The sequence below is a fragment of the Mobula hypostoma genome, chromosome 9 (assembly GCF_963921235.1).
Source record: "Mobula hypostoma chromosome 9, sMobHyp1.1, whole genome shotgun sequence".
NCBI lineage: Eukaryota > Metazoa > Chordata > Chondrichthyes > Myliobatiformes > Myliobatidae > Mobula > Mobula hypostoma.
The window spans coordinates 137,637,884-137,664,506 of NC_086105.1; positions in this window are offsets into that span (position 1 = coordinate 137,637,884).

Consider the following 26,623-nt stretch of genomic DNA (forward strand, 5'->3'; position numbering starts at 1 on the left):
CTAGTGAGCAGCAGTTCTGTGGGCAAAGATGGCTTGTTAAGTGATGGGGGGGAGTTAGAGGAGAATGCAGACTGGTTTAAGCTGACAGGAAGGTGACAGTAACTGAAATGCGTTACAACAGTCGTGTGCAGAAATGCATCTCTGAATGCACAATATATCGAACCTTGAAGTGGATGGGCTACAGCAGGTAAAACACACAAACATATATAAAAACACACAGTGGCAATTTTATTAGGTACTGCCTGTATATTTACATAGCACCTTTAAAGTAGCAAATATCTAACAACAAAACAGAACCTGAGATTTAGGGCAGAAGGCCAAAGAGGTGGTATTAAGGAATATCTTCAAGGAGGAAAGATAGAAAGATGGAAAGATTTAGCGAGGGAATTCCAGACTTCAGTGTTCGGTAGTTAAAGGTATGGCTGACAATATCAGAACAAGTTACTTGGAAAAATACTGGAGCAACTCAGCAGGTCAGGCAGCATCTTTGGAGAGCAATAAACAGACAAGGGAAGGAAGAGGGACACCAGGAGGAGGTGAGGGGCAGGTGAGGAGAAGAGGGGTGTAAATCTGGGATTGATCAGAGGAATTTTATCATTATTCTGGAGGATGACATAGATGAAGAGATCACAGTGTGAGAGAGCCATCAGATCCTGGAGGGATTTGAAAAAAATGATGAAAATTGTAACATCAAAGAGTTGTTTAACTTGAAGTCACAAGGGACTGCAGATGTTGGAATATTGAGCACCAAAACAGACTGCTGGAGGAACTCAATGGGTTGGGCAGCTTCTGTGGAGGCAAAGAGAGGGCAGTGATCCTGCATAAGGATGACGGTACAGTGGGACGTTGGGCAGTATGAACAAGTGGGCAGGAGGGGTGAGACATAGAGATGATAAGTGGGTACCAGGTGCGATGGGAGATCAAGCCAAGGGGAAAGGGGTTGGTTAAGTTAGAAAAAAGCCAGTGGGTGAGAAATGCAACCAGATAAGATAGGGATGGTGAGCGGATGGAACCAGATGGGGGGATGAAGATTGGAAAACGTAGGCCAGGGAGCGAAAAAACCCGGGTGTGTCAGTGACGGGGAGATGGAAAGGTGAACAAAGGCAGAGAGAATCTGGATGGGCCAAGGGAAAAGAGCATAAAGGTAGTGGGTTATCTACAATTAGAAAATTCAACGCTCATAACCTTGGGTTGTAGGCTCAGTGGACTATAAAGTGCAGTTTAAATTACTCAGAGCACAGTGGCATAATAGTTCAGGACTAATTCACACCAAACCTAAATCTTAATCCAAAGATATACACCCAGAGTCCACTTTATTAGGCACACCTGTTCATCTACTCATTAATGCAAATATCTAATCAGCCAATAACGTGACAGCAACTCAATGCATTAAAACGTGCAGGCATGATCAAGAGGTTTACTTGTTGCCCAGACTAAATATTAGAAGGGGGAATAAATGTGATTTAAGTGACTTTGACCATGGAATGATTGCTGGTGCCAGATGGGATGGTTTGAGTATCTCAGAAGCAGCTGATCTCCTGGGATTTACATGCACAACAGTCTCTAGAGCAGGGGTTCCCAACCAGGGGTCCCTTAATTAATGGTGTTGGTCCATGGCATCAAAAAGGTTGGGAATTCCTGCTCTAGATTTTACAGAGAATGGTGCGAAACACAAAAAAAAAAATCCTGTGTGGGCAAAAATGCCTTGTTAATGACAGAGGTCAGAGGGGAATGGCCAGGCTGCTTTGAACTGACAGGAAGGTGACAGTAAGTCAAATAACTATGCGTCACAACAGCGGTGTGCAGAAGAGCATCTCTGAATGCGCAACACGTTGAACCATGAAATGGATGGGCTACAGCAGCCAGCTGACCACAGCAGGTTCCACTCCTGTACTTAATAAAGTAGCCATTGAGTGTAAGTTTGAATTCTGCCAGAGCAAGCATGGAATTTGATTTTAAGTGATTAAATAAATGTGGAATAAATGCTAATATCGGTGATGGAGACGATGAAACTGCTGGATTAATGTCTTTCGTAAAACATCATCTGCCATCTTTACCCAAGCTGGTACCTCCTCCTAAAGATGCTGCCTGGCCTGCTGCGTTCACCAGCAACTTTGATGTGTGTTGTTTGAAATGGTCCAGTTGGCTATTCAGTTCAGGGACAATTAAGAATGAACAATAATTTCCAGTTTAATCAATGACATGGACAAGTTTTGACAAGCTCAGATTTGCAGAATATAGAACGCGTAATGTGAGCCAAGAAGGAATGTTTCGTAGTAGTCAGGTCCAGATGTAACGTGGCCATGATCAATGGTTTTATCAGCATAAGAGCTACTGTGGTGGAAAGAGAATTTACAGACAATTAGGGTCAAGAATAACAGTGATGTCTTTTGTGTGAGTCTGACCACAACCAACCAACAAAATAGAGCAGTGATGAAAGGCACAGCTTTTGATATTTTACTCAAATAAAAAAGTCTTCGTTTATTAGCTTCAACTTTAATTTAAGCTATGCTTCATGTAAGCTCTAAGAAATATCCTTACAAGTTTTAATATTTGTTCTAATTGACACTACTTTTGTGAATAAAGAGGTAGTATAATCCCTTTCATTTGTTAAGTTTTCTCCTTCATCTTTGTACTTGTTAGTCTTCAGACTGTCCACTTTGAACTCTGCGACATGTAACTTACACAGTCTCCAGTGTGAAGCTCGTTTACTCTTAAGGTCATAGACTCACATTTTTTCAATTCCCCTGTCTTGCCTTTGGACTCAGCACTCAACTTTCTGACTTCCAGTCTCGTTTGCCAGTGGGCAGACAAAGCCTCCAACCCTGCCTCACACAGAGTCCACCCTCGCTGGCAGCAAGGTCTCCAGACCTATATTCCCTGCATTTCCAACTTCTAGATTGACTTCCACCATTCCCTTAAGTCCTTCCAGTCTATTGGCTCTTATCTTACAATCCTCTTGCTTAAAATTCCAATTTTACAACTTTCTACTTGCAAGCTCACATTTTCTGCTTTAGAGCTGCTCATCTTTTTCGCTGTCTGGCATTTCGTCCTCTGAACGGAGCGGGCAGATTGGAGACTTTTGTTATAGAGATCAGAAACAACTCTTGCACTTTTGTTAAGGAACTTCTGTAGTGACTCTTCAGCTAACACTGGATTGTAGCTCGGGCATTGAACTACATTGATTTGTGGCAATTTTGTATCTTGTGTCTCAACCACATAGCTCCACCTCTGAATATAGAGCAATGTCAATCATTAATGATTGACATTAATAATGAGTGACCATGAATGATGTCAATCTGTAGTGGACACATTATTGCTGATACGTACCAGTACCGGAAGACCTTACTTTATTAAATTATTATATATATTAATTATTATTACTTATTATTGAATTATATTATGCTGATTTTGAATAAGTGTCACTGCAGATTGTAACATCAAAACAGTGATCTATTGGCCTTCCCTCACTCTGGAAAGGGTGACACATCTCTGTCCCTTGTTAGTGAGAGAGAGTGCCTGAGCATGTCAAAATGCTGGGTTATGGACCACAGCTTTTGTTGGACTGCAGATCGTGGTCTCTCTTTGGGGGCTTTGCTATTGCTTGCTTGGTGGGTAGTGGGCACTGATGCTTCCTGCTGGAACAAGTGGGAGGAGTGGGAGAAGGGTTGATGCTTTGCTACTTCTTGTATCTGGGAGGGGGGTTGGTGGGGGGCTTTAGGGCTCTAATGTTTTTCTGTCATTCATACTTTGGGGTTTCCTTCTGTTTCAAGGATGTCTGCGGAGAGTAAGAGTTTCAGGGCTGTATACTGTATATTAACTCTGATATTAAATTGAACCATTAAAACATTGAATATTATTATAATCTGGAAAAAACATTAACTCACAATTATTTATTTTTAAAGGGCGTGACATCACTATGTAATGATGGTCCTTTCTACATTATTTAAATAAGATTTGCTCTCAAATCTGGTGAGTATTTGGTCAAATGTTTGTACACATCTCCAATTCAACAGTCAGGACATTAGTAAAAGGTCACAGCTTCCCCTTTGATTTCAGTCTTCCTGAACACAATGTCAACAAAATGACATACCCGATAGAGATAAGCTCCATGCATGTCCTGTTGCATGCTACAAGATATCACCCCGATGGCCACAGATATAATGCAGTGTTTCAGAAACAGCTTATTACTGTCAACCACAAATAACACTACTTGCATTTTGCCAGAGATTTCTCCTACAAAATTCCCATCAGTTTATCCTGAATTGACTGAAGGACAGAGTTAGGTGAAAGTTAACGCAGGTAAATGACATTGTGGCAAAAGTGTAAATGTTCAAAGTTTGCAAGTTTCATTTCACTTTGCACATGATCTTGAACACTATATAATGCACTTTTGTCCTTAATGCTAAGTTTAGAAATTTATTCTTGAAATTTATTAATGAAAATAGCTTTAAGCGACAAAGCCCAATATTGTAAAAGCTGTGATGTCGATCAATATTAAGTTTAAGAAACAATGTCTGAACAGCTCTGCCCAGAATACTTAGTCTCAGGCTTTTGAACTGGATTTAGTATGACCAAGATATCAATAGCTATTTGTTTTACTTAGGATTAAATTTGTTCAGAATTAGCTTTTCAACAATTGGGGCCCCACATCTGTAAATCTAAAATTTTTAATGTTACACTTGGATCTTAACAACAAAATTCACAACAAGCATTGGTTGGAACTATAGCTCAGAAAAGAGAGGTTGAATAGAAGTCTAGAGTATAAGAGCAAAGATATCATACTGAGGCTTTAGAGGGCATTTGTCAGACCGCATTTGGAGTATTATGAACAGTTTGGGGCGAACAGTTTGGGGCCCCTAATTTAAGAAAAGATGTGTTGACATTGGAGAGGGTCCAGAGGAAGTTCATGAAAATGAACCTGGAATGAAAAGGTTCACACACAAGGAGCGTTTGATGGCTCTGGGTCTTGAGTTTAGAAGAATAGGGGGTATATCACTGAAACCTATTGAATATTGAAAGGTCTTGATAGAGTGGATGTGGAGAGGATTTTTCCAATAGTGGGGGAGTCTAGGGCCAGGGTGCACAGCCTCAGAATAGAAGGATGTCCATCTAGAACGGAGATGAGAAGGAATTTCTTCAGCCAGAGGGTAGTGAATCTGTGGAATTTGTTGCCATGGGCATCTGTGGAGGCCAAATCATAGTGTATATTTAAAGCGAAGGTTGATTAGATAAGGTGTCGAAGGTCGCAGGAAGAAGGAAGAGGGATCATGGATCAGCAATGATGGAGTGTCGGAGCAGACTCGATGGGCTGTATGGCCTGATTGTGCTCCTATATCTTATGGTCTAGATTTTCAACAGGATGCAATGGTGTGAGAATGAGAAAAATGACATTCCCATGGAAGAAGAGTAGGGAAGGAAATCCAAACCTTTCTTTGGCCATCCTGAGGTTGAATTTGCATAGGAAACAGAGCAGAAATGGTTCAAGTGGTTGGATATGGTCCTTCATACTGCCACCTGAAGTGTTTTACTGATCCCTTAACTGAAGAGCAATGCCCCTTCAAGAGTAAAGGTCATTAAAAATATTCAACCTTTGCACCTTTGTTTCCACTGAATTGAACTATATGGATCCACTCATACCTGTACTTAGCATTAGCTACCAAGGTGAAGTTTTATCAGCGGTTCTAGTAGTGTATTCTACATACTGCCAGCCAGTGGGAAAGTGACATCTGCACCTGACTTTGAGGCGAAAGGTCCTGGGTTCGAATCTGGCCAGCTCCTTGCGTGCTTTCCATCTGTGCTGGGTTCAGTGTTGAGCTAGCAACTCGACTTCATAAAAAACAGGCAAAATGCTAAAGAAATGGCAAGGTTGTCACTCGATGCACCACAAGGAGCAAAAAGGAACAACAATTCTACATACTAACTACTTACAAAAAGAGCTAGAACTCTCCCTTACATCTTTTGGCTATGTTCTTAAGATTTAATGATCTACTTACCAATTCACCGAATAGTGAATTATTTTCCTAATTTCCCTTTCTGGACTTGTTCATAACTTCTCAGTCAAGTCCCTTCCTGGCCTTCTTTTGTACTAGTGGAAGAGACTCATGCCATCAACCAATTTCTGGAGCTTTTCTCAGCCGGAATATTATTATGTAAAGCTGCTCGAGGAGCCAGCTATTGTTAAAATCACATCAAGAATTTCTGGCTGTAATGTGGTTAGTCACAGGCAGAAGGTTTCCAAAGTTTGAATTAGAGCAACAAGGAGGGATTCAATGAATCAAAAGTACTTCGAGGGGTGTTTGATATCAGTGCCTGGTACAGTTCTTCGAATCCTGTGATGTTCCTCACTTTGATGTAGCTGGACAAACACACAGGGAACGCAACAATAAAGATTCCCACTGACTTTAAGTGTAGCAAGCTTCAATAAAGTACACGGCTTCAGATTCCAACGGCGCCTTATCATGCCTGATGTGTACCACACCCTGGGTACTCCACCATGCAGCCAACCCATTCCTCTCCACTGATATTTTAGGAAACGTCCATTTATAAAAATGAGGAGTTTCCTGGGCATGAAGGGTACATTTAAAAAAGAGTGTCCGCTGAAACCATTGAACAATTTTCTCTCTTGCCGCAAGGGAGCACTCCTTATGGAAACATTTTACCTACCGCGTGATGCGCTGTGACCAATACAGTTATGTTACACGGCTCGAAGGACTAACATCTGACCTTCACTCGCTGTTCCACTCTGAACGAGGGAAAAGAGGAATTTAGTATTTTATTAAATAATAAAGAAGAGCGTTGTCTCAGAAAATTCGCAGATTGGACCAGAACAATCCCCTCTGGCTTCGGCACCAGGTCGAAAGATTTTTTCTTGCTTTGTCCTTCTGGTCCACAACATCATCAGAGTGCTCTCATTGTGCTTAAACTCCTTTTTTGTGATCTGCAGAGCAAGAGGGGGTCCATTTAGCATGGCTCTTAGCATCTCAGGGACTATTTGAAATGATGCCCAGCTGAGATCTAAAATGGATCCCGTCACGCTGAAGAGAAGAAGTCGCAGATGCGCTGTGCGGGGCGCTGGTCTCACACTACAGGTTATTGATCACAGCAGCAGGTCTGGTGCAGAACAATGAGACTGCGTGAAAACTGCAATATTACTTGGGCGGGGTGGGAGAAGAGAAAGAAAGAGAGAGAGAGAGAGAGAGAAAGGTTCGCAATGGCTCTGCACCAATCAGGACTTTTCTCTACCCTCAGCCATGATTGAATCTATGGGGAGAATACAGACAGGAGCAAGTAGTTCCACAACGATAGCTTTAATACTAGCAGCAATTTGCCAGATTAGTGTACCCTACACAGCACATTTACATGTGCTAAACAGATTGGCTTGAAATAATGTCAGCGTCAAGTTTAATGGGAAACAGTGCGAGAGAAATGCATTCGCCAAAACATAATCCAGCAAAAACGAGACGGCAGTATGTTAGTTTTATATATCTTTCACACTTCCTTCGCACTCCTGCGAATAGGCTGGCTCTACATTCTGAAAGCCATCCCTAAAATTAATTTGATTCATGAAAAGCTGGCTCTTACGAGTTGTTTTAATAATGATGTGGGCCTACTTGGGTCTTAGCACATGACTAATTCCTTTGGTGGGTTCGGTGCAGTTGCAAAACAAAAAAAAAAAATCGTTGCATGCAGTCTTGTTAAAGATGGTCCTAAAATACAGCATTGAGATTGCACGTACCAGCAAGTGTTAGAATACTCAAATTGTAGTGCTCTTTGTTATTTAAGATACAACCTTATGATGTGTTCCAAAGGGTGGAAATATAGCATTAATCCACAGATTTCTAAAAGAATGGTTAATTCTGCTTACTGGTGACTGCAAGCCTATTAATTCTAAGTCAATATGGGTCACTGCAGGCATCAAAATAGTTGAAGACTTGTTGCACAGAGACGAAGGGGTGTGAGGATTCCAAATGTGGTTCTATTTTTAATTGAAACTTTGTTGACATGTATGGAGCACATGAACTAACAAGCTTGAAAAGAGGGATATATCAGTCCTTGTTTAAAAAAAATGAAAAGTTAGTCTACTTCCCTTCCCAAAATATCAATCTATGTTGAAAGAAAGGGATCTTAACAGCTTTATTGAAATACATGTATCTGTCATGTTGATGTCATGCAGTTTTGCCACATTTTTTGATGAACAAAATCAAGAGTGGATTAGCCACAGTGGCTTAAGAGATTTAACAGCTAGTGCTTCTCTCCAAAAGTAAGCTGTGAATGGCCTCAAAACCAGAAGACAATGGAAATATAAAGTAGCCTTCAGTTTACTTGTTGGTCTAAAGGAAAATGTAACACTGTCAAAATGAAGAAAGTTGAATTTATGGAAAAGTAGGTCTTTAATTGTCACTGGAGGTTAATTATCACACCAGAAGACTTCGAATTGAGACCGTGTGAAAAATTATATATTAAAAAAAATAACAGCAGTGAGTGGTGTTTCCCCATCACAGTGGGAAACAGATGGATCGCCGACAAAACAAACACATAATTCTCCATCGCTCTTTTCAACTAATGGTATATATATTATATAGAAAGGTTCACAAAGACGGATTACGTGCGGTTGGAAGAGGAGAGCTTGGGCAACAAGAATGAGCTCGGAATGCCAATACCGTGTCATCTTCGCCGAACGCAATATGTATTTCCTTTCTGCTACGCTACACTTTTTTTTAAAAAATAGGAGAAAGTAGATTAAAAAAAAAGTTTTTGAAATCCTTATTTTCAACGGCCGATCGCGAAATCACGCCCCAGGAAGCAGCTGACGGACTGTGGTCAGCGCGTTAGCAAGCGCTGCCATTTTTTCTTGTTGTAAGAGGCAAGAACCGAATCCATTTTTGTTGTATTATTCCCGCTGTTTGTCAGGGCACAATCTCTTTCTCTCTCTCACACACACTCTCTCTCTCTCTCTTTCTCTCTCTCACCCCCTGCTTACTCCCTCCGTCTCCCGACTGACATCACATTGCAGTATCGACAGCTACAAGGATTGCACAGCAGGAGGTTCTGGTGGGAGGGGTGGTGGTGGTGGTGGTGATGAGGGGGTGGTGGGGGGAGTGATCCCTAGAATATGGAGCCCATGCTGTTCTGCACCATCCTGCAGGTTCCCTACAAGCATCCCTTCCCTCTATTTAAAAAAAACTACCACAACTGCAAACAAAAATTCGTCCCAGCTCCGTTCCTTTGATCTGTAGAGGCTTCCATTTACAGCTTCTAAATGGGGGCTTTTGAAATATCTTTCATCAGATGTTCCAAGTAACGAGATTTGGAATACTATGATCAATGTAGGCCCTCTTCTCTTTTTTTCACCCACCCTTTGAGCTGAACTGACTTTGCCACTCAATGCTTTCCACATCTGAGAACTAGAAAATTATCGGAAGTATATAAGAGCCCAGCTGGAGTGCTTTGATGACACGATTTTTTTTAACGCAATGTGATTCGAAATGCTTGCGATGATCGTTTCAAAAGAAAATAAAAAAAAGGTACGGTTTTCAAAGCGAAGAGGTGGCGGGGGGGCGGTGGGTGGGTTGGGGGGGGGTGGTTGCCTTAAAAGATCAATGTGCTTTCCACTGTCTTTGTTGTTGTTGTTGTTGTTGTTGTTTCGGAGAGCAAGACTGGAACAATAAAGGGTGAGGGGACGGATCGAGCGGTCCGAGCTTCTCACCTGCCTGTCCTGCTGTCTTCGTCCTTGCTTCTGGCTTCCGTGTTCCGCCGTGACTGCGCAGGGTGCTTCGCTCTTATCCCCTCTCTCTCTCTCTCTCTCTCTCTCTTCCTCTCTGTTTGTCTATCTGTCTGTCTGTCTGTCTGTCTGCCTTTCTCCCTCTCTCTCTCTCTTTCTCACTCTCTCTCTCTCTCTCTCTCTCTCTCTCTCTCTCTCTCTCTCTCTCACCACTGTCCTAACCACGTCCTCCGGTACTCCTGAAGAAGTCTCTCTTTCTAAGTGCCGTGTTGCTGGAAGATGTGCGTCTCCTTTACTTTCGTGGTGCAGCTTCAGACCCACTACCTGATTGGACGATGCAGAGAGCAGATGATGGTCCTTAGAACCCCATTGTAACTATGGTAACAAACCCCTTAGGCATCATAGATTTTTTTAGTAATAATTGCAGTGTAAACATAATATGCAGGACCTCTTTTGTCCAGTCATTTTTTTTTCAGGGGGGAGGGGTGACCGATGTACAGAAAGGGGGACGCTTCCATAAGATGGCCCCTGGCCTTAAACCAACAGTTGTGTACACTTTGTAAATGTGTCGTTGGAGTGAGAGGCACTCAATGTATTAAGAAGCACGACTCACTTGCCTGCTCAACTTCTGTTGATAAACACACCAAAATAATCCACAACTTTTCTCTCCGCCCTCCCGTCCCCTCTGTCCCACAACCACAACCACTCCCAGTGCTAACCCCACCCCCCCAAACATTTACCCCACTTACAAGGCTGGGGGAAGAGGCAGCGAAATTGCCGAAAGAGTAAGAAAGAAACGAGAAAGGCAAAACTCAGCGATGGACGTGAATAAAAACTCGGGAGAGCGAAAGAGAGAGAGAGAGTGGGGCAAAGTATTCCCTTTGTAAACTGACTGTTATCAGCTGCTTACCTATCATATGAATTTCACACTTGCTTGTCGTTGGCTGTGAAGGGTCAAACACAGACAAACCTTCCCACAGAGAGTGGCAGCTTCATCGCTGGCAGAAACCCCCTCAGCATCAGTGGTCGTTTCCCCCCCCCCCACCCCCTCCTGTCCCGCTCGCTCTGTCCTGTTGTTGGGCCCAATCAATACTCGCTCCCCTCTGCCATACCAACCCCACCCGCCAGCCAGGACTTGACTGGATACGTGCTTCATTTGTGAAGCAAAAAAAATTTGAAAAGATCCGATTCTAACAGCTGTGTGTATCCGTCTCCCAGAGACACCAGCAGCACCACACCCACTCTCCAAACACCCCCCACCTCCCGATCCAAAAAAATGTAATTTATGCTAAATCTACATAATCAAAGGGGTTAATTTGCCAGGTGAAGCACGAGGTTTTACATGAAAAACACCAGCTGTCTCTCACTTTGAGAATAATCACAATCACGAGAACTGCTTTGTCCTCACAGACTGGAACGGGATCTCCAACTTCAAAGGTTTGTATTCGTAATTTTGATTTATATAATCATTTTGGGGCTTAACTTCATGACAGTGACCAGGTGTCGGTTAAAAACAAGCAAATTATTTCTGCACTTGCTCATTCAGCACAGAAAGTTGGCTGAAGTTGTTTTTAAAAAATAATCTCAGTCCCCAACTTTGAAAGATAGGCTCCAAGAATACCTTTCTCTTTTCATGGAAATATCTTTATTTTGTCCAGTTTTAAACATTTTCCAAGTAAAAGAACAGTACAATTTGGCATGGGATGTTGAGAGAAGGATTCTTTACTTTAAATGTAGTTGGCACGGGGACATTCAGGTTTTAGTCCCAAGGGTTATCCAGAAACATCATCAGAATCAGTTTTATTACCCTGACGTATACTCAGTGGCCACTTTATTAGGTACACCTGTGCACCTGCTTGTTGATGTATATTCCTAATCAGCTAATCATTTGGCAGCAACTCAAAAAGCATGCAGACATGGTCAAGGGGCTCAGCTGTTGTTCAGACCAAGCATCAGATTGGGGAAGAAATATGATCTAAGTGACTTTGACCGTGGAGTGATTGTTGGTGCCAGGCAGGTAATTTGAGTATCTCAGAAACTACTGACCTCCTGGAGTTTTCGTGCACAACATCTCTGGAGTTTAAGGAGAATGGTGCGAAAGCAAACAAACATCCAGCGAGCAGTGGTTCTGTGAGAAAAAAGATGCCTTGTTAATGCAAGAGCTCAGAGGAGAATGGCCAGATTGGTTCAAGCTGACAGCAACTCATATAACCACAACAGTGTTGTGCAGAAGAGCATCTCTGAATGCACAACATGTTGACCCTTGAAGTCGATGGGCTACAGCAGAAGAAGACCACACCAGGTTCCACTCTGTAACTGATAAAGTAGTCACTGAGGATACGTCATGAAATATCCTGTTCTGCAGCAGCGAGACATAAAAGTTTTGTAAAAAGAGGACTAGGGAGGTAGTGTTCAAGGGTTTTTGGTCCATTCAGAAATCCAATGGCAGAGGGGAAGAAGCTGTTTCTTAAATGTTGGGAGATAATAGATATTTGGTTTATTACTGTCACATGTCCCTTAATCCGGTAAAAAGCTTTTTGTATGCAAACCAGACAGATCATTCCACCCGTAAGTACATCAAGGCAGTTTGGAGAGAAAGGCTATGACAGGGTGCAGAAAATAGCAAGCATGAAAGGTTCTGCAGATGCTGGATGTCAATACTGTTCATCTACAGTATATAGCTAAGAGCGGACTGTAGTGTTACAGTTACAGAGAAAGTGCAGTGCAGGTAGACAAAGAAGCTGCAAGAACTATGAAGTGCAGTCTCAACAGTGTATCCTTATCACTGGGGCACCACGGCAGTGTAGTGCTTCCCGAGAACACCATTACAGCTCGGATTGTTCCGCAGGTCAGAGTTCAATTCCGGCGCCCTCTGTGATGAGTATGCACGTTCGCCATGGGAACTACCTGGGTTTCTTCCGGGTTCTCCAGTTTCCCCCCATAGTCCATTAATGTACTGGTTAGGGGGTTAATCGTCCTGGAATTAAACGAGTGTTAAATCGGCGGGTTGCTGGGTGGTGTGGCTCATTGGGCCGGAAGGGCCTGTTCTGTACTGTATCTTTAAATAAAAATAAAGAGATCTGTTTAAGAGCCCGATGACTGTGGGATGAAAGCTGTCCTTCGCTCTGGAGGTACGTGTTTTCAAGCTTTTGTATCCTCTGCCCGCAGGAGGGGCGGAGAAGAGAAGGTAAGCAGGTTGTGGTCAGAATGGTGTATTGGTAGAAAGCAGTGGACACTAGTGTGTGGTACCACCGTATTGGAAATAAACTTAAGTTACTTTCACGCCAGCCTATATACCCCCCTTGCGCTGGCCTGGTCATGTTCTACCTCACACATTACAGTAGCAGCACACTACTTACAAGGGAGAGCTACATGGGGCATACGATCTACTCACAAGGAACAACACTACCATGGCCAACAATAGCTGCTCACAGGCACTGTCCTTTACTCTCACAGAAAGCAAACTATCGGGTGGACAAGATTGATGAACTTGCTTGCTTAGCACTGCACTTCACCAAGTTCAAAGTTCAAAGTAATTTCATTATCAAAGTACATACAGTATATGTCTCTATACACTACTTTGAGATTCGTTTATTGCAGGCATTCACAATAAAACAAAGAAATACAATAGAATCAATGAAAAATTACACACAAAGATTGACTGACAAACAACCAACGTGCAAAAGGAAACAAACTGTGCAATAAATAAATAAATAAATAATACTGAGAAGATGAGTTATTGAATCCTTGATAGAGAGTTCATAGTCCGAGTAAGTGAGACTTGTGTAGGAAGAAAGGACTGGTTTAATCAGTAGTTTCATTAGTTCAGCAGACTGGAAGTCCTGTTCCTCTGCTGCTCGATTCAAAGCTCTACTACCTTAACGACAATCCACTTTATTTAACGCACAGGTTGCAGTTTACATCTGATTTATAAGACAGGAAGTGCATTTATAAATCTGATGTCATCCGTCTGTGGCCAATGAAGTGCTTGCAAAGTGCAGTCATTTTTGGGACACAGGAGGCTCAACAGATGCACAGCAAGATCCCACAAACAACAGTTGCTGATGAACGGGTAACCTGTTTTTCTGAGGTTAGTTGAGGATATTTGCTGTAAATGATCCTAACAGATCACCCGAGGGCACCCTTAAGGACGGCACCCCTCTCTCTCTTGCTGCAGGGAAGTGCACTAGAGCCTGCTGAAAGACATGAACCCCCATAGCCGCTTTAGACTGTTCCCCTGATCTCCAGACGAATTTTCTCAGCCCGTGAATCCCCTTCAGTCCATCAAACATTGCTACCCTCTCTAATACAATCCAGGTCTACCACAGGCTGGAGGCCAGGGAAAATGACCTGTCTTGGAGATAGAGGACTTTTAATGTACGTATGTGGGAGGGAGGAATCGGGGCTTGTTTTGTTGCCTGTTGCGTTCTATATTGTCCTGCCAAGCATTGTGGGCATGGTACGTTTGTGTCGGAATGTGTGGCGACTCTTGCAGACTGCCCATTGCACCACCCTCAGGTTGGTTGTTAACACAAACGATGCATGTTTCAATGTACATGTCATAAACAGACTTAAATCTCAAATTTTAACCGTGTAGCTAGGTAGAACTTAAATGCCATCTATAAATTCGCCGCTGACACTACTGTTGTTGGCACAATCTTAGATGGTGACAAGGAGGTGAATAGGAGTGAGACGGATCAGCTGGTTGAGTGCTATTGCAGCAACAAACTTGTAATACCAAGGAGTTGATTATGGACTTCCGGAAGGGGTAGTTGAGAGAATGCACGCCAGTCCTCATTGAGTGGTCAGCAGTGGAAAAGGCATCAGCATCTTGGATGACCTGTCCTGGGCCCAACATCTTGATGCAATCACAAAGAAGGCACCTCAGTGGCTATACTTCATGAGGAGTTTGAGGAGATTTAGTATGTCACCAAAGATTTTAACTAATTTCCACTGATGTACATTCTGCCTGGTTGCATCACCAGCTGGTCTGGAGGTTCTGATGCACAGCATCGAAAGAAGCTGCAGAGGACTGAAGACCCGATCAGCCCCAGCATGGGCTCAAGCATCCCGACCATCGAGGGCACCCTCAGAATGGCATCTGTCATCAAGGATCCTCACCACCCGGGACATGCCCTGTTCTCATTATTATCACCAGAGAGGAGATACAGGAGATTTCTGAACCCAAAAATGCTGTTCTTTTCACACTGTTTATTTGGTTCTATTGCAATTTACAGAACTTTTAACGTTTTGCACTGCACTGCAGCCATAAAAGCAACAAATTTTAAGATGTGAGCTGCAGGGGGTTGTAAATTTAGACAGCTCCATCTTGAGTACTAGTCTACAAAGCACCCAGGACATTTTCAAGGAGCAGTGTCTCTGAAAGACAGAATCCATTATTAAGGACCTCCAGCAACCAGGACATGCCCTTTTCTCACTGTTGCCATCAGGTAGGAGGTACAGAAGCCTGAAGGCACAAATTCAGAGATTCAGGAACAGCTTCTCCCCCTCTGCCTTCTGAATCCTAAATGGCCATTGAACCCATGAACACTAGCTCACTTTTTTAATCTATATTATTTCTATTGTTTGCACAATTTTTAATTTATTCAGTATATGTACACTGTAATTGATTTACTTATTTATTATTATCATTTATTATTTTTCTTCTTCTTCTATATTATCTATTGCATTGAATTGCTGCTGCTACTGTTAACAAATTTCACGACACATGCCAATGCTAATAAACCTGATTCTCTTTCTGATTCTGAATGCTCAGCTGAAACATCGGGGTTAGAATGGAATCCAGCGTCACCACAAAACCTGGCCTGGAGGAAACGGAGGCACAATATTCTGCTGAACATAGTGGGCATGTTACATAGGTTCAGAATATGTGGCCATGTTTGCAGGCTGCCAGCCCATCCTTAGGCTGAATTGGTTGTTAACACAAATGTGCATTTCACTGTATGTTTAGAGCTACATATGGTCATAAGTGAATCTGAATCTGAATCTGACAGAGTGCACCCAGTTTGGGTGTGGAATGGCTGAGGTAACGATAGACGATATGAAATGTGGCATTTGCAAGTTTTCCAAATAGGCATGCTTGAAGAAGCATCCACGAGTACAAAGTTATGACAAGAGATACACATGTTATAGCCATTCTCACATAATAAATAAAAATAAAAACAAAGTTGCAGAAGACTGAAATCGGAAAATGGTCTCATGGTCTGTAAAAGCGGCAAATAATAATCCCAGTCACTGTAATGGTGAGATGGTGAAGGTGTGGAGAAAGTGGCTGGAGAGGAGATGACAAAGGGAAGATCTGCAGTAAGGTGGCTCGCTGGAAAGACTGAAGAAAGGAGCAGGACGGAAGACAAGTAACACCGGAGCAAGCATAAAACAAACAGTATGTTCAGCACAGCACACACAAAGTGCTGGAGGAGCTCAGCTGGTCAGTCAGCATCTATGAGAATGAATAAGCAGTAGATATTTAGTGCCAAGATCCTTCATCATGGCAGTATGTTCAGCGGAGGTGTAGTTGGAATGGGCTGCACGTAGCCAGGCAGAGTGGAGATAACTGGGTAATTGCCCTGTTAATCAAGCATGCAATATTGTAAATATCTGAGGGTGATGTTATTTACAAAACTTTATGTACAATTATCCTTCACTCACTGCATTTCTCTGCAGAGATTGCCTTGTTACTGCTGGCAATGGTTACTGTCGATACTGTCTTATCAAGGACATACATTACTGAAAGGAGACAGAAAAGGGCCAGCAAAATCATGAAGGATCTGACCCACTCTGCTCCTGGGCTCGTTGTCCCACTCCCATCAGGGAAGAGCATCCAAGCTAGGACCATCAGATCCAAAAGCAGGTACTTTTCCCAAGCAGTAAGCATGATCCACACCTCCACTCACCAACCCAGCTCAACACACCCCTTATCACTACTTTTTTATCATTCTCTATCAGAGTCACCTTATGTACAGACAATCCGTGCTGAGCGTCACTTTATGGACATACAATCACTCTATGCGTATAAGCTATCCTGTGGGTTTATACCTATTGTATTTCTTTCTTATTATTGTGTTTGTTACCTTATTGTGGTTTTTAGTGGAGTATCAGATCTGAAGTAGCACCTTCCTTTATTCTCCTTTACCGAATGTGACATTAAATAGTCTTGAATCTGTTCTTTAAGTAGACTTTGCTGAGTAACTTCAAATTGCTACTAGTTTTCTTGCTAAAAGTAATATCTTGTATCACCACCTGCCTCCAATTCATTGGCTAATAGTATTGTCAATAAGTGATCTCTCTCTCTCCCTCTCTCCCTCTCTCCCTCTCTCTCTCTCTTTCTCTCTCTCCCTCCCTCCCTCCCTCTCTCTCTCTCTCTCTCCCTTTGCTGAGTCCACAATGCTATGAGGTATCTCAACAAGAGATGAGGTGCTACTCCAAAAGCTTATGCCAGGTTTCTAAATAGTAGTGTGGAGTTGTCATCTGCTTACTGAAACTCCATGGTAGTCTTTTTCTTGGCGTTGAACCAACTGAGCTTAAAAATCCTGTACACAATTGGGACTCCCTGTGGAAAATCTTGGCGAATGAGGCGAAAAACGCCATCGATAAATATGGCAAATAGGCTGGGCAGAATAATACAGCCCTGTTTGACTCCCGTCTTGACAGTGAAGGGTTCTGATTCAGTACCACTATTGCTGGGTTCTGTGATTGACTGGCCACCATGCTGCACCCTCAGTATTCATAACTACTTGTCAGGGTAGCCGAGTCTTGATAATACATGCCAGAGAGCTTGGAGATCTATTGTATCAAATGCCTTTGTCTAATCTATGAAAGCCAAGTACAGGCATATTAGGTTCTAAATAGTAACATTTCTGTTAATGTTACATGGGAAGGCTTTCTTTCATATTTGTCAAGTGATGTTCTTGCCATAGAAAATACAGATGCCATTATTTAATTATTATTATATTCCTGACTAGGAACTAATAAACTCCTAATGCCAAATTTTTGGAAATCAACGTTTTCCTCTCTAAAGTCAACATCATCATCATCATTATGGGCTGTGTTGTATGATGGGGGTGATCGTGGTCTCCTAACCATTTTTGTTCTTGGCAATTTTTGCTACTGAAATGGTTTGCCATTGCTTTTTTCTGGGCTGCGTCTTGCAAGATGGGTGACCCTAGCCTTTATCAGTATCCTTCAGAGATTGCCTGCCTGGTGTCAGTGGTCGCATAACCAGGACTTGTGATATGCACCAGCTGCTCGTACGACCATCCACCACCTGCTCCCATGGCCTCACACGTGGGGGTGCGGCTAAGCAGGTGCAATACCTTGCCCAAGGGTGACCTGCAGGCTAGTGGAGGGAAGGAGTGTCTTACTCTGGATTTCCATCATCTGCAGTATCTCTTGAGTGTATGATTTTCTTCTCCAACAAACCCACATTATCTTTAATAAGGCAGCATAGATCAATCAATGCAGCTAGACCAAATACATAAGTACCATAAAGGCAAAGGCACACATTTCAAGTTGGAATTCCCAGATTCTTTCTGGAATAGAAAGAGTTAAAGGCAGTTATTATAATTGATTATTACCATCCAGCTTTTCCAAGTACTGTATTACACACAACATACTGGAGAAGGCTGACATATTTGCAATCCATCTAGGGTAACACAATACTCAGAACAGACACCAGGGTGACAGCTGCAAAGTATCTGCAGCAGGCAGAATTTTTTTCTTTGCTTTTGCATGGTCAAATTGTCAACCTAGGACCTCATGGCAAAGCAAAGAAGCAGCAGATAACTTCCAAGTCCAGAGGCTGGGTGGGGACCAGAACTCTGGGAACAACAGATAAAGTTGCTGGGCATCAGCGGATCGTTTTCCTGATTGGGAAGCCTGAGCTGAACCTCTAAGAGAAACCGTATCACCATAATGTGCACAAAGTCGAGGGATAAAACATACTGGCAGTAGTAAATGCAAACCTTGCACACAAGTGTCACAGTCACTACAGCATAGGAACAATCCCTCAGCCCGCGAACATGTGAAAATCCACAGACGCCGGAAATCCGAGGTGACACGTACAAAATGCTGAAGGATGTCAGCAGGTCAGATAGCATCAACGGAAAAGAGTAAATGGGCCAAGACCCTTCTTCAGGCCACTCAGCCCATCCCATCCGTGCTGAACTACTATCCTGCCCAGTCCCATTGACCTGAACCCGGACCATAACCCTCCCATCTATGTATTTATCCAAACTTCCCTTAAATGTTGAAATTGAACTTGCATCCATCACTTCCACTAATAGCTCATTTCATATTCTCACCACCCTTTGAGTTAAGGAGATGCTCTCCTTAAACAATTCACCTTTTACCCTTAACCCATGACCTCTAGTTCTAGCCTCACCCAACCTCATTGGAAAAAGCCTACTTGTATTTACCCTAAACACAAGGAAATCTGCAGATGCTGGAATTTCAAGCAACACACATCAAAGTTGCTGGTGAACGCAGCAGGCCAGGCAGCATCTCTAGGAAGAGGTACAGTCGACGTTTCGGGCCGAGACCCTTCGTCAGGACTAACTGAAAGAAGAGCTAGTAAGAGCACTTCTTCAGTACTACCTCTTCTTTCAGTTAGTCCTGGCGAAGGGTCTCGGCCCGAAACGTCAACTGTACCTCTTCCTAGAGATGCTGCCTGGCCTGCTGCGTTCACCAGCAACTTTGATGTGTGTTGCTTGTATTTACCTTATCTATATCGCTCATAATTTAGTATACATCCATCAAATTTCCCCTCATTCTCCTACGCTCCAGAGAATAAAATCCTAACCTATTTAACCTGTCCCTCTAGCACAGGTCCTCAAGTCCAGGCAACATCCTTGCAAATTTTCTCTCCACTCTTTCAATCTTTTGATATCCTTCCTGCAGGTAGGTGACCAAATCTATACAACTTCAACATAACATTCCAACTCCTGTACTCAATACTTGGATTTTTGAAGGCTAATGTGCCAAAAGCTCTCGTTGCATCGCTATCTTCTGTGACACCAGTTTCAAGGAGCTATGCATGTGTGTTCCCAGATCCCTCTGTTCAAACGCACTCCTCAGTGCTTTACCACTCACCTGCAAGCTCTACTCTATCCAACGACGAGCCAAATTCCTTTTACTTCCATAATGCTTAGCTGACCCATTCACCACTCTGACTTTCTTACGATTTAGATTATGTCCTCCTATGGATTTTAGCACTTTTAGGTAATTGTCCTGAGCTAGTTCAGTGGTTGCTAATTCCCAGCAAGTCAGAATCAGAGTCAGATCACTGATATTTATTGTGAAACTTACTGTTTTGTGGCAGCAGTACAGCGCAAGACCTAAAAAAATACTATAAGTTACAATGCATAAGTAGTACACAAGAGGAATGACGAGGCAGTGTTCATGGGTTCATGGACCATTCAGAAATCTGATGGTTGAGAGGGAGATGTTTTTCCTAAAATGTTGAGTGTGTGTTCTTTGGCCCCTGTACCTCCTTCCCGGTAGTAGTAATGAGAAGAAGGTATCTCCCAGATGGTGGGGGTCCTTAATGACTGATGCCACCTTCTTGAGGCACTGCCTTTTGAAGACGTCCTCGATGGTAGGGAGGCAGGTGCCTATGATGGAGCTGTCTGAGCCTACAACCCTCTGCAGCCTCTGTTGATCCTGCACATCGGAGCCTGCATACCTGGTGGTGTTCAGAATGCTCTCCACAGTGCACCTATATAAATTTGCTAGAGTCTTTAGCAACATATCAAAGCTGCTCAAATTCCTAAGGGAGTTTATCTGCTGCTATGCCTTCTTCATGACTGTGTCAGTGTGTTGGTCCCAGGACAGATCCTGTGAGAATATCAGAAAGTACGAGGGGTGATTGATAAGTTCATGGCCTAAGGTAGAAGGAGTCAATTTTAGAAAACCTAGCTCATTTATTTTTCCTACATTTACACACTTAGTCCAGCGGTCGTGAAGCATACGGATCCCTTCTTTGTAGAAGTCGGCCTCTTGGACCTCCAGCAGTGGTCCACAGCAGGGGTGATTGACAAGTTCGTGGCCTAAGGTAGAAGGAGATGTTCCTTCCAACTTTCTGCATAATCACTCAAAGAGTTAAACTGCACGTGCATGTAACAAGAGCTCAATAACTCATCTCCTTCTACCTTAGGCCATGAATTTATCAATCACCTCTGCTGTGGACCGCTTCTGGAGGTCCAAGACGCCGACTTCTACAAAGAAGGGATCCGTGTGCTCTACAATCGCTGGACTAAGTGTGTAAATGTAGGAGGGGACTATGTTGAAAAATAAATGTGCTAGGTTTTCTAAAATTGACTCCTTCTACCTTAGGCCACGAACTTATCAATCACCCCTCGTTAGGTACATAAGGCAAACAAGTTGAAAACAAGAATTGATCCACTGTTTAAATCTCCAGTTCCTGCAGAAAAAGCCTAGCATATTATCCTGCATCCTACATGTTTTTCTGGCATTAGTAATGGTGCTATTGTCCCATTGCCAGTCCTCAATCCTCTTCTTCCTCATCTAAGGATCTGGTGTCTGGCTAATTGCATGGGGAGAAGGGGTATCCTCACAAGTATTACTTGTACCCAGCTGGGTCAAATGGCTCAGAGCTTCACCAAGCATCTCTCGTGCAGTGTGGCAGGCAAGATGGGGACACATCACATCTGAAGTGCTGGCAGAATCAACTACTTCAACAAAATAAAATTGGACTTTCGAATATATATATCTGCCAAAGGAAACTTCAAGTTAGCAAATTTACTCCTTTACATCCTTAGGAAAGGGGATATTGTTCTAAAAGATAGTTAAAGTGTCATGTAAATTGACTCGTAAAGTGACCTCAGAAAGCAGGCTGATCCCTGGTTTCAAAGAAAGTTCCAAAAAAAGTCGTATAATAAGTAAATTGAAGGAATACATGTTGCCTGGGAATTCATCCTGGGAACTTCCTTGTAAATTATGTAACACTCCATTCCACATTCTTTTCATCCCTTGTACTATCTCAATACACTGCTTGGAAGGTAATGCTTTTCACTGTACCTCAGTACACGTGACAATGATGACAAAAAAACAATTTACCATTTTCGCACTTCCTTAAGCTCAGGAGGACCCCATTTTGCATACTCCCTTAAACCCACTGGAACCTCACTTCACACACCTCCTTAAATACAATTCCCCTTATTGCGACTCCTTTAAAGTCACCAGGGCTCTAATCTTTCTGAGGTTGGAAATGACTACTATGAAGGGGCATAATTTTAAGGTGATTGGAAGGAAGTGTAGGGGGAATGTCAGAGTTAAGTCTATAACATAGAGAGTTGTTGGTGTGTGGAACGTGCTGCCGGGGATGGTGCTAAAGACAGATATATAAGGGGCATGTAAGAAACTCTTAGATTAGCCACATAGGTGATGGAAAAATTGAGGGCTATGTGGGAGGGAAAAGTTAGAATGATCTTAGAGTACTTTGAAAATCGGCACATCATGGGTCGAAGGGCTTGTACTTGTAATGTTCTATGTCCTAGTTTAAGGGTGTGTTGAAGTCTTGAAAAGCTTTATGTTGAAGACATTGGTGAAGCCTAATCTAGGGTATCATGTGCAGTTCAGGTCACCCAACTGTCATGAGCCCTGCAGGCCTGTGTACGTATATTTGTTTATTGTTGTCTTATCTAGAATCGTTAGGACCTTGTGCTTTCTGGTTAATCTTGTCAGGTTTATTTTGACTGGCACAGGCTTTCTGCGTACTGAGATTATTTAAAGCGGACTCCCAATTAGTGCTTAGCGTGTGGTCCTTGGGTTTTGAGACTGATTCATCTCGCAGTGTCGCTCAAACGAGCCACTGATGTTCTGCTGCTATTCCTATGAATAGACTTTTGTTTCTGTCTCTACATGGGAGTCTGTCATTCCTCTGTATCTGGGTTCATTGGTCTCTCCACACACACTGTGACAGTAGGACCCCGCCATAAATAGACCCAGCAGAGGTTGAAAAGCAGCTTGGACTTAGTTGACTGGAGGCAAGGGTGCCTTCTGTTCTCAATCCTTGTCCTGAGGCTATTTTTTGAGTTTCCCTAGTCCATGTTCCAGGCTTCTCTAGCCTATGTTCAAGATTGTCAAGGTTTCCTGGGTCTGCCATGGCCCTCCAAGTGTCTGAGGACTATTTCAGGTTTCTGAGTTCTGAGGATTATTCCATGTTCCTGAGTTTGATTCTATGTTCCTGAGTATTAGGTAATGTTCCTGACTTTACCAGCCCTGTCTCGAGAGCATCAGGTCTGCCTAGAGTTTACTAGCCCTGTCTCGAGAGCATCAGGTCGGCCTTGAGTTTACTAGCCTTGTCTCGAGAGCATTAGGTCTGCGTTGAGTTTACCAGCCCTGTCTTGAGAGCATCAGGTCTGCCTAGAGTTTACTAGCCCTTTCTCGAGAGCATCAGGTCTGCCTTGAGTTTACCAGCCCTGTCTTGAGAGCATCAGGCCTGCCTTGAGTTTAGCAGCCCTTTCTCAAGTTCCCAGGGCTCCCTGGGCCATCAGGTGCCGTCCTTAAGGAGGAAGGTACTGTCATGAGTCCTTCAGGCCTGTTTATCTGTATTTGACAATTGTTGACTTACCTAGAGTTGTAAAACCTATGTACTTTCTGTTTAGACTTTTCAAGTTTATTTTGACTGGTATGTGTTTTCCACATACTGTGATTATTTAAATAATTTAGGAATGATTCATCTTGAGGTATCACTCAGTCAAGCAAACAATGTTCTGTTGAAATTCCTATGAATAAACTCTACATTCAAATCTGTTATTCCTCCACACCTGGGTTCACTTGTCTGTCAGCACACACTGTGACACCTACCTTTCAGAAAAATTTCAATAAGATTGAAAGGATGCAGAGAAAATTTACAATGATGTTGCTAGGACTTAAGAACCTGAATTATAGTGAAAAGTTGACTTCATTCTCTGGAGCATAGGAGAATGAGGCAAGTTTTGATCGTGGTATACAGTATTACAAAGTGTACAGATAGGGTAAATGCAAGCAAGCTTTTTCCACTGAGGTTGGGTGAGACTAGATCTAGAGGTCACAGGTTAAGGGTGAAAAGTGACATTTTTATGGGGAAAATGAGGGGGACCTTCTTCACTCAAAGGGTGATGAGAATCAGAATCAGGTTTAGTATCACTGGCATATGTTGTGAAATTTGTTGACTTCATGATAGCAGTACAATGCAATACATGAAGAGAAAAATACAAGCAAATCAATTACAGTAAGTATATATATAGATGCATATTAAATAGTTAAATTAAAAATAGTGCAGAAACAGAAATAATAAAAGTGAAGCAGTGTCCATCTGGTAATCAGATGGCAGAGGGGAAGAAGCTGTTCTTGAATTGCTGAGTGTGTGCCTGTAGAGTTTGTACCTCCTTCCTGATGGTAACAATGAGAAGAAGGCATGTCCTGGGTGATAGGGGTCCTTATTGATGGATGCCACCTTTCTGAGGCACTGCTCCTTGAAGATGTCTTGGATACTACAGAGGCTAGTACCCAAGATGGAGCTGACTAATTTTACAACATCCTGTCGCTTCTTTTGGTCCTGTGCAGTAGTCCTCCACCCCCATACTACTGGAAAATGATGCTGGTGAGGTAGTAACGGTGGACAAAGAAATGGCAGGTGAACTTAATATGTTCTTTGCATCAATCTTCACTGTGGAAGACACTAGCAGTGTGCCAGTATCCATGAGTGTCAGGGAGCAGGAGTGAGTGCCATTGCTATTACACAGGAAAAAGTGCTAGGCAAACTCAAAGGTCTTAAGGTGGATAAGTCACCTGGACCAGATGGACTACATCCCAGAGTCCTGAGAGATGTTGCTGAAGAGATATCAAATGCATTGGTCATGATCTTTCAAGGATTGCTTGATTCTGGCATGCCTCCGGAGGACAGGGAGATAGCAAATGTCACTCCACTCTTTAAGAAGGGAGGAAGGCAAAAGAAAGGACATTATAGGCCAGTTAGTCTAACCTCAGTGACTGGGAAAATATTAGAGTTTATTATTAAAGATGAGGTTTCAGGTATTTGGAGTCTAATGATAAAATAAGTCAAAGACAGTATGGTTTCTGTAAGGTGAAATCTTACCAGGCAAATCTGTTAGAATTTTTTGAGGAATTAACGAACAGGATGGACAAAGGAGAGGCAGTGGATGTCATTTACTTGGAAGGAATTTGATAAGGTGCTACACATGAGGCTGCTTAACAAGATAAAATCCTGTGGCATTACAGGAAAGATACTGGCCTGGACAGAGGAATGGCTAACAGGCAGAAAGCAGTGAGTGATTATAAAGGGGGCCTTTTCTGGTTCTCGTTGGCTGCCAGTGATTAGTGGTATTCCTCAGGGGTCAGTATTGGGACCACTACTTTTCACATTGTTTATCAATGATTTAGATAATGGAATTGATGGCTTTGTGACAAAGTTTACGGATGATACAAAGATAGGTGGAGGAGTAGGTAGTGCTGAGGAAGCAATGCGATTGCACCAGGACTTAGACAAATTGGAAGAACGGGGAAAAAAGTGGCAGATGGAATACAGTGTTGGGAAATGTACAATAATGCACTTTGGTAAAAAAAAAGGGTAAGTTTTTTACGCAGAGAGTGGTGAGTGCATGGAATGGGCTGCTGGCAGCGGTGGTGGAGGTGGAAACGATAGGATCTTTTAAGATACTCCTGGATGGATACATGGAGCTTAGAAGAATAGAGGGCTATGGGTAAAGCTAGGTAATTCTAAGGTAAGGACATGTTTGGCACAGCTTTGTGGGCCGAAGGACCTGTATTGTGCTGTAGGTTTCCTATGTTTCTATGTTTCTAACAATAGTGCGGACTATTATCTCAATGGGGAGAAGGTTTAAACATCAGAGGTGCAAGGAGTCCTTGTGCAAGACTCTCAGAAGATTTACAGGTTGAGTCTATGATAAAGAAGGCAAATGCAATATTTGGCATTTATTTCAAGGGGAATAGAATATAAAAGCAAGATAATGCTTATGCTTTAAATGACACTAGTCGGGCTGCACTAGGAGTATTGTTGACTGTTTTGGGCCCTATATCTCAGAAAGGATTTTCTGTCATTGCAGAGTCCAGAGGACACTCACAAGGATGATACCAGGAGTGAAGGAGTTAACATATGAGGAGGGGTTGGCAGCTTTGGGTTGGACTCACTGGAATTTAGAAGAATGGGTGGGGGGGGGAGAGAGAGATCTCATTTGAAAGCTACTGAATGTAAAAAGGATTAGATAGGGTGGATGCGGAGAGGATGTTTCATATAGTGGGTGTATCCTGAAATAGAGGGCATAGCCTCAAAATTGAGGGGCAACTTTTTAGAACAGAGGTAATGAGGAATCTTTTTAGCTGGAGAGTAGTGAAATCTGTGGAATGCTCTGCCACAGACTGCAGTGGAGGCCAAGTCCACGTGTATATTTAAGGCGGAAGTTGATGGTTTCCTGATTGGTCAGGGCACCAAAAGATCTAGTGAGAGGCAGGTGTATGGAATTGAGTGGGATCCGGGACCAGCCTTGATGGAATGATGGAGCAGACTCGATTGGGCTGAATGGCCTAATTCTGCTCCTGTGTCCCATGGTCTTACAGCAGACAGTGATGCAGCCTGAGTGTGGAATGAGCGATCAGTGGAAGTGGTGGATATGAGGTTGATTTGAAGATCTAAGAGGAATATGGAGAGGTACATGAATGGGAGTGGTATGGAGGGCTATGGTCCGGGTGCAGGTCGATGGGACCATGCAGAATAGTTGGACTAGATGATCTGCAGGACCTGTTTCTGTGCTGTGGCATTTTCTGACTCTATGACTCTTGCTCATCTGGTGCCAGCAGTTCCAGTCATGCTGGAGTATAAATACATAATGCATACGTAGG